At 37.1% G+C, this 14,066-nt stretch overlaps 1 protein-coding gene across 3 annotated transcripts in view; it reads right to left on the bottom strand.

Moving 5' to 3' along the window:
- Window positions 1-14,066, bottom strand: part of RELCH (RAB11 binding and LisH domain, coiled-coil and HEAT repeat containing) — a 76,916-nt gene that overhangs the window by 60,778 nt on the left and 2,072 nt on the right. The window lies entirely within an intron of this gene.

The following is a 14,066-nucleotide window of genomic DNA, read 5'->3' as shown; positions in this document are numbered from 1 at the left end:
CTTGTCTGTCCACAGCAGATGAGGAGCAGTGGATTGTAGCACTTCCCCTTTTCCACAAAGGCCAGGGACTTGGCTTGGACACACAGGTGAGAATGTAAAAGAAACCAAACTGTTGTGTGACAAGTTTCAAGCAGTTCCCATTTAACAGAAACCCTGTAACTGTCTCAAATACTCTACTTCCTTTTTCCCATTTTTAGCATTTTAAGGCTTATCAATGTGACCAAATACTTTTTTACATATCTCTTGATCTAGCTTTTAACTTCAGCACATACCCACTTAATTAATATTTTTTAAGGAATGCAATATCTAACAAAAGCAAATGAAGCACAGTTCACACTATTGCAGGTATAATATTCACACTCTACAATAAATTCTTAATTTAAAAAAGAAAAAAAAATCAAGAAATTCAGTAACCAGCATAAGGTTTGGATCTGATCTTGATATTTTTCATTTCATGGGAATGACAAAGAAAAAAACATCAACTAAAATGTAATTTTGGTAAGTCTGTTGAAGCACATATTCACCTTTTTATTATAAAAATGCACAAATTACTTGGTAACAGAACTCAAAATAAATTGAACAGATTCCTAGCACAATTGAACATGCAAAAATTATATTAAGTACCTTAGTATCTTTCCTTTTGAAATTAATTTCTATGTAGCACTTCAGAAATAATTTTAATTACATTAGAACTGTTGTCACATTAACAAAGAACAAACTCCACAGAGCTGTCAAAAAACCTCTTATCTGTCAGTGGAAATAGAAGCAATTCCATCACTTGTCAGTCAAACTCTGTCATGACTAACATCATTAAGTATTTAACCTCTCCTCCAATTCTGCATTATGTATAAAAGGAAAAACAAAACAAAGAAAATTCTGTTAATGACTTTCTTTGTATATTTCTGCCTAAGTTGTACTGTAAGGTCTTGTGACATCCTCTCCATCATTACACTTAAATAAAACACCTGAATTAAGACTGATTAAAGCATTTGCACTTAAAAGATACAGAGATACTAAAGTCACCAACTCTAGCTGAGCTCTACAACTTCAAGACTTGCCTGAAAATCCAAACCATAAAGTATATGACAATATGCGGCTTATATCTACTAAAGGGCTTTTTCCTGTTGCAACACTTCCTTATCCAAACAATTAAACAGGTTGCTGCTCCTCAATGAGTCTCTACTCAGACACTGGTTTGAACCTCATATGCAGGTTCCGATCTTATCCTTTGAAATTTTTTCAGACATTAGTCTGATTTAGTAATTCTCTGCAGGCTGTTCAATATAGCTTAGCAACACAGTGCAAACATTTCTTTTTACAGCACCTTTAGAAAATGGAGTGTTGTGAAAATAGACCAGAGGGAATCACATCTGAAGAGATTAAGTTCAAAAGTAAACACAAATTCATGCACAGTATGAGTCTCTAGAATTGACTTTTCAAAACACCCAGCACCATGATAAGTAGATACTGCTCCAAATTTTCAGTGGGAGCTACAAGATCATTTTTTGAAATCAAATTCAAGACAACATTCAAAGGGAGATCTCAATGAAAAGTTGATGTTGAAGAGAAGTAACCAAGTCTCACATACAGCATTGCTACAGCAAACACAGAAATAAAACTGTTCCCTCCTGCAGTCTTGCCATGTTCACAGATCAATTTTCCAATTGATCTGTAAACAGAAGCAAAGTAACATCAGAGAAACAGGGCTCAAATTTTCAGCTTAAGTCAATGACATCATGATTAAAGAAGTATCCAAAGCCATAAGCAACACAACCTTTTCCTTGTATGACTAGTGGCACACTTCAGAGGCCAAGGTTCTCCCCTGAAAACTGATAAAACAAACCCAGGCATAAAACAAACTCATTTGCCAAATTTATTGCAATTTGCAAAAATTTATTGAAAAAACCCCAAACCACCAAAACGCAGATGCCTATAAAAAAGCAGGGGTAATCACAATCTTTGTCAGGATTTAGACAACAGAAGCTGCTTAAGATCATACCAGCAGCTGTGAATCCAACAACTCACAATACCCATCAGTTTTACAAACTTAATGGTCCTACAGGAACACCAAGGGATTTTACGATTTCAACACACAGAAACTGCCTTAAGCACCACCCCTGCATGCACAGCAGCAACTTACAGGGTTTAAACTTGTACATTCACATTTAGACTTTGCTTTATCATTACAATGCTCATAATAAAGCAGACATCTGACTTCCTTTTCATACAGGCCAACACTGTGAAGATGCACAGACAGCTAGATTCAGATTGATGAAACCAATGAAGATCTGCTAAGGAACACGTCGTGGCCTGTTTCCTGCTACCATTATTTCACTCTGCCAGGAATACTGATCCTCCTCCCCATTACACAAGCCCATGCCGATTAGCACAGCCCCTAACACAAGATGTGTCATTATCAGTAGAGTCAGGGCACACAGGCACTGCCGGGCATGGCGCTGCTCCCCAGTGCCCACAGTGAAAGCAGAGTGCCAGTGCCATTGCCTCACCTGCCAACAATGTCACCGTGGGGAACTGCGTCTGTGGCCTCGCTACCTACCACTGTCTCTGCAGGCAGTCATCCGCACAGGTTTAACTCCTAAAACTAATGCCGTTGTCTAGAAAATCATGGAATAACATCCTATAACCTCATATTTTACGCTTTCATGAAGGAGGTACCTGCTCTGCAAAGGATCAAGAGGGTGTAAAAGACACCTCCCTGCTGGCAGCACAACAGCCTCATTTGTTAGGAAAATGGGCAGGGCTGTTTGAAGGAAAGGAATAGAAGGGAAGGGCTGTGCTCAGTCACAGCTCACCTGAGGAATGTGAAATATCATTTGTCTGAAGTACAAGTAGTTGTACTCCAGAACACTGAATAGAAGCACTTCAACTACAGCATTCAGAAAAGAGAACTATTTTCTGAACTGAAAGGGGACAAAAAAACCCCCATTTTTTTAGAAGAAGACATATATTCACTTAATTAGTAAAATAAAAAAAAAAAAATTTAGTCTCAAGTGATTTGGCAAAGAATATCAAAGCAACTTCTTGTGGAGAAACTGAAAAGGAGAAGTATGCTTTGGCAGAAATCTGCTTCTTTCCCAGAAAGAAACCCAATCTGCCACAGCAGCATGAACCCATTTTGTTGTCTTGATATATGCATTCTTATGAACAGTCTCCTGTGCATGGATTTTAGCTTCTCTTTCTGAATTAAAACACTTTCTAATTAGCAATTTCTTTTTGCTAAAAGCTTTCCTAGTGCATAGGCAAAATAATTGCTGTTAGCTTCATGTTTCAGAAATGGTAAAAGCAAAGTAACAAGAACAATTTTGACAAGCAGGTATAAACAACTGCAGAACACAGATCACCTCAACATGGAACAAGAAAGCGCCACAGTGCACAGAGAAGCAGCGAAATAGGCTTAGGGTTTTCATAATTCATACTAGAGAAATGCCAGGAGACATATTGGGATAATAAAGGAGAGCCTGTGCACAGTTCTTGTCTCTTACCTTTACCACTGGAAAAGGATGAGCAAAATCAGAATGCCAAGATTCATGTACTCAAAGATAAGATTTTTAATCCATATGTTAAAAAATGCAATGCATTTAATTTAATTTGTGAAGTTAAAAATCAGGTTCAACATCACATTTTGCTTATTGACTTATACAGTCTTAAACACATTGCTTCATTCCAGAGGGGAAAAGAATTTAACTTTTTTTCTTATTCTCAGAACTGGCACCAGATGACATGCAGATTTCTTCTGACAGCTTCTGTTCCCATGGCATATATTCAGCTCTCCCTGAAAGTTGAGCATAACTAGTAAAGCAGGAAAGTGCAGAGAAATCTCAGAGTGATACATCCCCCTCCACTGACATACATAATATGAAGAAGGTTATGTTACATTCACTCTGATGATAAAAATAATTATTTTTACCAGTTTACCTAAGGACAATAAGAAGGATCATATTAGCCACATTTTTGTGTTAGCTATTTTGTCACAGTATGTGCATTAAGCAGAAATAAATTGCAGTCTTCTACAAAATCTCATTAAATTATCTTTACACGTGCATGACACTGTAAATCAGCTAAAAGCATAGACAAATTACGTGGCATTATTTATTGATAGGAAGGCTCAAGAAAAAATATTTTCAAAATTAATGATTTAGAAGATTTTTGCATTTACTTTGCAAACATCCAAAATTATTTTAAAAATTACTAGTTGGTAAAGCTGCCCAGCTATCACAGTTCCTCTAAGATCACAGGAAATCATAACATCATGTATTAACAAATAATCAAATGGAACATATGGAGATCCAGAAATCCACAATTTTTCCTTGAAATTCAAAGACAAGAAGTAATACTATGCTTGTACATGACAGACTCACTTTGCTAAGTAAATGTTCACTTGTAATGAAAAATATCTGTAATCCTGAAACCAGACTATTGCCATATTTTAAACTGCTGAGTGAAATAGCTGGCTAATCACATTTTACACTGATTGGAGATATAACTGGCTACTGGAAGTCCGGTTTTGATTAGCATACAAATGGAACTAAATGTGGATCCTTCCCAGGCAGGATCAGAGCAGCTTCCTACTGGATACTAGGACAATACATTTCAAAGTTTAAGCCAGGCTTTACATGAATTATATGGTTATATGGAGGATGAAACAGCTGTAGGCAGATAACTCACACATGTCACAGGGAGATATAACCTTTTCAGGTTTGAGATAGTAAATGTCTGGATAATAACTTATACCTATAATGCTATGAGGGCCATCACGTAGACTCTAACATCCACCCTCACACATCCCTATATGGAGAAGAAAAAACTAACACGACTTTGCATTAAAAAAACAAACACCCAAAACCAAGCAAAAGAACACTCCTTGGATACATTCTACCCAAGTGCTTAATACAACTGTATCTGTCATTTACTGTAGCATTATCAAAGGGGAACACACAACATGCCACATGCTTGGAAAAAACTGTTAAGAACATTATTCATGATATTGGATACTTAGAAGATTTATGTCAAGAACTCTGAATATTCATCCAAGCACAGCTCTGCTTCCAGAAGCACAGAATTTTTATTTCATTTAGTCTTTTTTCTTTTTTTCTTTTACTTTAGACAAAGTTGAAATGTTTTAACATTAATATTAGAATTATCCTACAAGCAACTTATTCCACCAATAGTAATTTTATTTGATAATAATACCCTCTCTTCACTAAATTAAATTTTCACTATATAGGATTTCACTAAGGACAAACATTAAACAAGGCCTGCCAGTTCAGTGTCAGGTACAACTCTACTTAGAAGCCATCTCAGGTTAATGCCTTCTAGCTTATCCTGAATAAAACCAGGCATTGAAAATTACATAAGTGAATGACTGAGGCTATCAACAATTATTCCTTAGCATCATCATCATGATGGCTTCTTACTTCTTTCTTACTTCTAGTTAAGAAAAAACCCAATATGACTCCAGAATACAATTCTCTGCAGGAATGGAAATAAGTTACACTTCATTCTTGAACTGGACACTGAAAATCTGTGCTGCAGAACAAAATTATTCAAATAGGGAATTGCTAAGGTTTGATTTTATTATGAATTAAAAACCAAAACAAAACAGGATAATCTGACCAACAAATATGCTACACCTTAACACACAGCAGTAAATTAAACTCCAAAAATTATGAACTATCATACAAAGAAAGTTGTTGGGGAATATGAATATCAAAAAAGCATGCAACTACAGCTATTTGTGGAAAAAAACCCCAGCTTACTCTGAGATACTTGTTTGGATCTCTGAAAAGCGAGAAACTATAAAAGCCCCCTACTGCAATGTTTTTTGACCAACAAGCCATGGATTATTACTAAGACAAGCTTTAAAATAACCATATAGTTCCATGTAGTTTTAGAAAATACACACAAGTTTTTCCTGATGAGCTGTGCTATTCCTATGAGTTAAGCTGTCCCTCCTCCCAATAAACACATAAACCTCTTCTTGCATGGAGGAACCTCTGATGCAAAATTCTCCATCTAAAAGAAAATCATGTCATGAAGAGATCAAAGCCAAAACTTTAAGGTGTCCACAAATCAAATGTTGGAAAAAAAATTCATAGAGATCTTCAAAGGACAACAGTACCCATATTTTATAGGGTATAACTGATATTTTAGGACACCCAACCTAATTTTTAAATGCAAAGATACAGGCAAACTAGTAAGTACTCTGCTAACAGATCCCACCTGAGAAGCTTTCATGAAAATTACTCAAATCTGACACATTTTTCCTTTCTTCTCTGTGCTAGAGATACAATAAAAGAACTATTGAAATTCAGACCTAAGGAAATGCAGATGCATGAATACACATTTTAGGTCTATTTCTGCTGGCAGTAAAAAAGTCTGCAAGTGAGGTACTTTACCTACCCTAAACATTCCAGACCTAGAGGAAAGAAGCCAGTAGAGTCATGCAGCAGATGGCCTGCTCTTTTCTCAAGCTGCTGGTCTGAAAAAGTACGCCCTTGAATAATTTGTATTTTCAGCTATCCTACACAGTATCACAGGCACAAAATAGCAGAAGCCAAGGAAACAGGGGATGGAGGTTAGTTGGGAAAAAGAATAAATGTCCTCTTGTACATTTCTTTGTACATTCTTAAGCCCCATATTAGTACTGAGCCACACACATGCATATGAGTGTGAGAAACTAAATTGTGAGAAAAGCATGTGTGACAGATGTGGGATAATGTGAAAACCCGAAGAGTTTTAATGAAGTCCTTTCTACCTTAAATCAATCAATCAGCCATCATTAACTCTTTAAAAAGTGATCATCAATTCACAGTTTGGATTTGTGACTACCTTATATAGCAACTGAAATAGATTTGTTGTACAATACATATGAATAAATGAATTAAACTATTTAATTCCCCATAAATAAAACTGTTAATTTATTTTAACTGTACCACACTTCATAAGACATCTCTGGAGCAATATTACTTTGAAAAGTTTTAGAAGTCTGCTGCATTTAAAATTTCTGCTATGTTTCAACTTGTTCCAAGCTTAGCAATGCTGGATCTTTCAGCAAAACAAACTTGATCCATTGCAGCAGACATGTGATCTAGCATACAACCTTTACAGCAGAAACAGACTTGCCTAACAATTTTTTAAACCAACTTAATCTTGTAAATTTTACTAGATTAACACATTCCACATTGCTATGGTAACTCGGGGATGGAACAAAAAGCTTTAAATTAATTCATTGTATCAGGCACTGAACTGTAAGCACCTGACCTACCAACCTTGCTTTGCAACTCAAGTGCCCCTTTTGTTCTCTCCCAGATGTTCCTAATCAATGTGACCTGCAGAATTGCCCAAGTTGGTATGTTCTGAAGACTTCAGACCCTCATCAAATGAAAACTTAGTTAAGTAAAGCTACTAGGATAAAATTAACTTCCAAGTTGTCAGAACAATCTACTTACCAATTACCTAGAACAGACATTCAGTACTAGTCCATGATGGGCAGTCCAAACCAGATTGAAAACAGATGATCAGTAAATACACTTACCTACTTCATATTAATAGCAAGTTATAACATTTCATAGGAAGCATATGAGGGTAAACCCCTAAAGCTGATTAGAGAAAACTAACCTATGCTTGCTGGCCAAGAACAGAAAAAAATCCCACACAAACCAAACAAAATCCCACCAACCAACCACAACAAAAAACCCAACCACCAGAAATGTAAAACAAGTATTTTGCAGACAAATTGCAATAAAAAAGTATTACTCTCATAACAGGCACACTGCAGAAGCTCATCAGAAATACAAAATTGCAAGTAGAAAGTAGATAAGATCATGCACCCTAGAACAGGAATAATGTGCTCATAGAACTGGGTTATGATACAGATGCACCTGGGCTAATCTCCTGGAGAGCTATACCAAAAACCAGGCTGCTTTTGGAGAGAAGCTTACTGCATAGAAACTCTCAGGCAGCAGTCAAATTAGTTGAGTCTGAAAGAATTGAGCTGGCCCTGCACAAAGTCATTTGGATGCTGCTGCAGTGAACACCAAGGTCCAGAGGGGTGTGACCTTAGGAAAAGCATCAAATCCAACCTGACCCACTACAAGGTCAAGGAGTAGCTGAAGCTGCAGTGCTCTTGAGCAAACAGACCTTCCCAAAATGGAACAGCTAAGGGTGAAGCATGGCATGGAGGTACTTCTTCCAGCTCATGACCCCAGCTGGCTCTAGAAGAAATCAGAAAGCATCACCAGCATCAAATTAACTCCATGTGCTTGATGTTGCAGGGCTGCACTATCCAAAATGTATCAATTAACTTGTACCACAAGGATTTTTCCATTTGTCACACTAACCCAGCTTTCTGTTAAACACCAACATCAAGCAAAATTGTATCAATTTAGTCCTTAATGGTTGCCCTTGCTGAAGGACTACTTAAAAGTGTATGGATAGTATCTCTATTCTCAAGCACTGTATTGCTTCGTGGGTTTTTTTTAATATTTAAATTTCAGTAAATTCTCATTTGCCCAGTTTCTACATTTTCCTTAGGACAGTAGTAAATTTTCCAGTTAAAATTTAACCTGTGTCCATGTAGTTTCTAGAGAATTGAAAAAAAAACCCCAAGACTAGCAACTGGAGACCAAAGCACTTCTTCTACAAGAAAAGGCTGAGAGACATGAAGCTGTTAAACCTGGAGAGAAAGCTCAGGGGGTGTCTCATGATGTGTACAAATAATTAAAGGGAGGGCACAAAGAGGACAGAGCCAGGCTCTTCTCAGTGGTGACCTGCGACAGACCACAGACAGTGGGCACAAACTGAAACACAGGAAGTTCCTTTGGAACATCAGGAAACACTTCTACTGTAACTGAGCAGTGGCACAGACTACCCAGAGGGGTGATAGTCTCTATCCCTGGAGACACTTAAAAGGCCATCTGGTCATGATCCTGGGAAACCAGCTGTAGGTCACAGTAGTTCTGCTTGAGCAGGAAGTTGGACCAGATGATCACCAGAGGTCCCTTTCCACCTCATCCATGTGATTCTGAGATTATTTTCTCTTACTCCAGAAGTTTTTTTCAAATGACAAAACAGCTCATAGCTTTCTCTCTCCTCTAACATCACATAAGATGAAAAAATAATTGTTATATAAATATGAAATTCTTATTCTGTGACTTTTTATGTAGCAGTATTTCCTTCAATTCAACAACAAAGTAATCAGCTGCATCACTATCATGCCGAGTTATACTGCAGGAAGGGAAGAAGAAAATTGCCTCTACCCTACAGTGGACTGGAAGGAAGAGCTCACTATTTCTCAAAAGCTTTTTCAACTTGGTTTGTCTTTAAAAAAAAAAGAAAAAAAAAAAAAAAAGACAGTCTTCTTAACTATTTGTCCAACACACTCAATATACTTAGTGGCATGTCTCAGGCATTCACATCATTAATAAATACATAAGGCCTACAACCTTTACTGAATTACCCAATGTTTTAGCCTGCGCTAGAGGAGATTTCAACTCAGTTTCTCAAAACTGCAACTTTACAATACACTAGAAAACCAAATACAAGTAACACCTTGAAGACAAGGAGTTGTCAGTTTGAATCCAGCAGTATAAAGTTTCAGGACTCACCTTTTAATTGAAAAAAATACTCCTCATGCTGTATTTCAGAGAACTCCATAGATAAAAGTTAGCTCAGATTTTGTAAAAATCTTAATTTAGTTGGGAAGTGTAGAAAACATCCTGAAAAAGATTTTGTCCCATATTTTCATTAATTCTGTGTTTATAGAACATAGAAATCCAGTATTTACAAATTTTCAATTAATGGAGATGGACTGCACACAGATCAGCTTCCAACATAGCTGATATTAATATCTACTTGATAATAACTTGCTTACAAATACTAGACAAAACTTTTTTCATCAGGTAATGAAATTCATGTAAAATTTTCAGCAAGCATTCTCTCAGCTGGACAGAGTCTATGAGTCATCTTCTGTTAAGAAAAAAGTAATTCTCAGAGGGGAAAAAAAGCTACAGGGAATTTGATATAACACACAGAATTGAAATTACATATGGGAGAACTCAGAAAAGTTGCCAATGGTTGGTTCTGAAATGCAAAGCTTGAACTCAACTTTCTAATTTCCTTCTTTCCACCCGCAAAACCCAGAAAACATTCTCTTTTTTCCCTAACAGCAAAACCATCAGAACGATGGTGTGCTGCTTCAGCACAAATCCAGCTTGTTTTGCTGAAGCTTTCAGCCACAGGACGTTTAAATTCACATATAACTGAACTAGCTACAGCGCCTATATAGAGAAGCTCACTTCTGCTTTCCACAACATCAAAAAGTAACAGGAACTCTGGCAGAGGAACAGAACAGAAGTCAGGACAAAAGCAATTAATTTCCGTATCCCATAGCTCTGATGATCATCCTAAAAGAACCACATCATGTACTAAGTTATGATACAGGAAAATCCAACGTAGTCATCATAGCCACTCGCTACTCAGTGGATAACTTGAAATTTACCTGCCTAGTAATAGAGACTTCTACTCTGTCCTCCTTTGTCCATAATTGTCATACTTATCATGCTACCTTATCTTGTTACTTCTTTGTGTAGTTACATACTTATGGGAACTAACCTGTCTCCAGAACAATCTACCATTACATCCAAATCAGCCCAACACAGACATCAGCCAAAGCTTAGACTCATCCATCAGGGACAGCTTCCAGCACACCCACTTTTAGTCACTTGACAAGTCCAACAGTTGCAAAAGCCTTAACATAAGTAGCTTGTAAGCTATGAAGTGCGTGTTACTGAAAACTTGTCAGAAATGCCAGTGTAAGTAAAATCAAGTGGGTTTAAAGCAGCCACAACAGGAAAAGTTCACCTGGCTTCTCTATCAGTAAAGCCAACATCAGAGCACTACCAAGCTTCTCAGGTTTCCTCCAGGCATCGCTCTTTTCTGGCAGGTTTGAAGCGAACTCTGCTTCCTTTTCTTTCAGCGTTACGTACAAACCTCAACTCTTTCAAATGTTTTCTGTACCTCATTAAAAGTGACAACAATCAGCCTTTTCCATCTGTTGATTACCAGCAGTTTTGATTATCTATTTATCTGCACCTTTCCATTCCGTCCTTTCTCAGAGGAGCACATATTCCAAATCAGGTGGCAAAAACACTGTTACTCACAAGCTGCCAGCCTACCTCCCATTATCTGCAGATACGCCCAACAGGACTAGGTATTTTTGCTTGCTTTCCTAAAGTAACAAGCCAAAGACTTGAGCTGACAGCACCAAAACACATAATAAGTAGTCATTAAAAGAAAAATTACATGCTATCTTCTCAATTTCCTGTATTATTTAGACTGCTATTTAAGCTGAGGTATAGTGAACTGTTTGGAAGTAGCCCTGTTCTGCTATATTTTCATTCATAACAAAAATATGTTGAAACACTGGTCATGGCAAAGCCCTGCAAAAAATTACAATGTTTGTGATTCAGGATTGAAAAGAGCTGTTACCACCCCCTCTCACAAAGGTAGAATCTGTATACTCTTCCCATTTGGCTTTATCCAGTAGGATCCATCTGAATTTCAAAGGCTACAAGCAGAAGGAGCAATGCATTACAATATTCCACCCACCCGCCCCCCCCCCCCAAAAAAACAACAAAAGGAAAATGAAACACTCCAAATAATAAACAAAGCCAGGAGGTTACTGTGAAGAAGCAGCAACAATACTTTATATCTTTGTGCTAATGGATTAATTTAATATAACTAGAATCAAATCCCCAGAAAGTTATAAACAATGTCATTATGGCAATAACTAGAAAAAAATGTTCTCCTGAAAACCACAAATGTAACATAAATGCTGAAACCCCTTATGATTTTCATTAAAGCCATTTAAAATTTTGGGAATGTTGCATTTTTGTGCCAATAAAGAAAAAAATAAATGGCAAATTTTAAGACTAACACTAGTCCTACCAGTATAAGCTGCATTCCTTCAGGAAAGGGCATTTATCAAACATAGCAACCAAAGGGCAACATATCAATCACATTAAAAATAAGTTTTCTTCACCCACTATGCACACGCTTGAATTATGGTCATGCATATAATAAACACATTTGTGGTCCAGGAACACAGATAAGACATTTGAGCCACAGTTTTATTTCTAAATTTTGAGTGTCTCAACTTGTACTCTACCTTCTCGTGCAAAAATGATCGGGACAAAAATTTGTATTTAATGCGTAGGTGCTGACTAAAGCCTTGTAAAAGATCTGGAATACAGTAAGAAGGAGGGACTTCCGAACCATACTGCTCACATGAGTGGCATTAGAAAGGTGGTATCAAAATGCTCTAGCAGACATGAAGCTACTGCTATTGAAACCAATAGAAGCTCTCAGAAGTTTGGGAACACCTAGCTGAGATACAGGACGTCAAGAATGACTGTACACAGGTGCTGAGCTAAAGGAATACTGTTACCCCCTTCACAGTATGAATTTGCTTCAAACTAGAAAAGCAAAGCTGCTAGACACAAGACACATTTCCACAATATATCTTAATCTCAGTTTGTAGCTGTGATGTTCCTGCTGCTGAAAAAAGGAAGGGTGTTTTTGCAAAGTAAGAAATCCCAGTCATCTGACTGTCATTTGCTGTTGCAACCAAGCGCTCTGAAGCATGTTTCAAAGACAAAACAGCTTCTAAGTCACTTGCTGACCACATGATGCTGGTTGTTTAAATCCGATGACACTTCAGCAAAATCTTTTTGTAACAGTCTTTGAAGACTAAGAGGAGAAATAAAACCACACCAAAATAAATTCCAGCATGCACTCAGAGTTTAGACTGGCACTTGTCAGAGTCCTTTTAGGCAATGAACACTTGTACTGAAATTCTCCCATTCTGTACAGTACGCAAAGTACGAAAGCTTTCTGTTGCTCAGTGGAAATCCTCAGGCAGCATTCCAAACATACTTCACATTCAATAAGAATTGCCAGTCATACTTTTTCTACATCCACTCCAATTATGAAAAATCTCAGACTAAAGCCAGAGAAATTAATCTAACTTGGGGAGTGGGAGGAACAGGTACAAAGCTAGTACTGAGAAGAAATTCCGACTTCAGAAATCAACAGAAATAATTTTTTTAATGATGTTATGAATTTTTTTTTACTGAAGCATAAAATTCACATGACCTAGAAATGGCAATCATACCAAACTGCACTACTTTCTACATCAATAGTTTCTATTAAGAAAACTAGTAGCTTATTCTGAGATACCTTTGGGCATGTTAAAGCAAGAGAAGGTACACGCACAACTCTCTTATAAAGGCAGGCACAACAGACTGGATCTCTCAACAAAACTGGATATTTTGACGAACTTAGGAAACTGTTCGGACTTATTTTTGGATCTGAACTATAGCTCAGCCATCTACCTAAATAAGGTAATACGAGATGCTTAGGGCAAAAGCAAGGCAACTTTTCCAAAGACCACAATTTTCAGCCCATCAGTCTTCTGCCATCTAATTTTTGCTATTTGGAAAATGACATAACTACAGAGGCATGAGATTATCAGCTCCTGTTCAATCAGAATCAGTCTGAACAGCACTGTCACAATTGCTAGATCAATGCTAGACTCCAGAATGCACTGAAAGTCTGATGGCACCAAGTTAAAAAAGCTACTCGAGCTATATAAAAATATTTTTTCATTGTTCTGCATCTGTCACCTTTCAATGTCACTTAATGTAAAGTGCCTTTTGAATCACTATTGAGACAAAAAGAATCCTTTGAAATGCACTCTCTAACCTATTGTAGATATCAGATTTCAAGACATACCTTTAGCATAAGGTCTAGCACGATATTTATTTTTAGCACTTCAGTATTATTAAACTTGTCCAAACTAAGTGTTAATTCGCCCTTCTCTCTTTCCCCACTGCTACGGCCTCCTCCCTTCTTTTTTTAATAGGGACATCCCACAGGCATCTATCAATAAGCAGGTCAGCAAAATAATAATTAAGATGTTCTTACATAAGTGTACTTTGGTCTGAGACTGCAAGAAGTGATTTTTTTTGCATGCATAACAACACAGA

Source organism: Pseudopodoces humilis, chromosome 1, assembly GCF_049639895.1.
Source record: "Pseudopodoces humilis isolate 2021_Gansu_Grassland_sample_001 chromosome 1, ASM4963989v1, whole genome shotgun sequence".
NCBI classification, from domain to species: domain Eukaryota; kingdom Metazoa; phylum Chordata; class Aves; order Passeriformes; family Paridae; genus Pseudopodoces; species Pseudopodoces humilis.
This window is presented reverse-complemented; position numbering and strand designations above follow the sequence as displayed.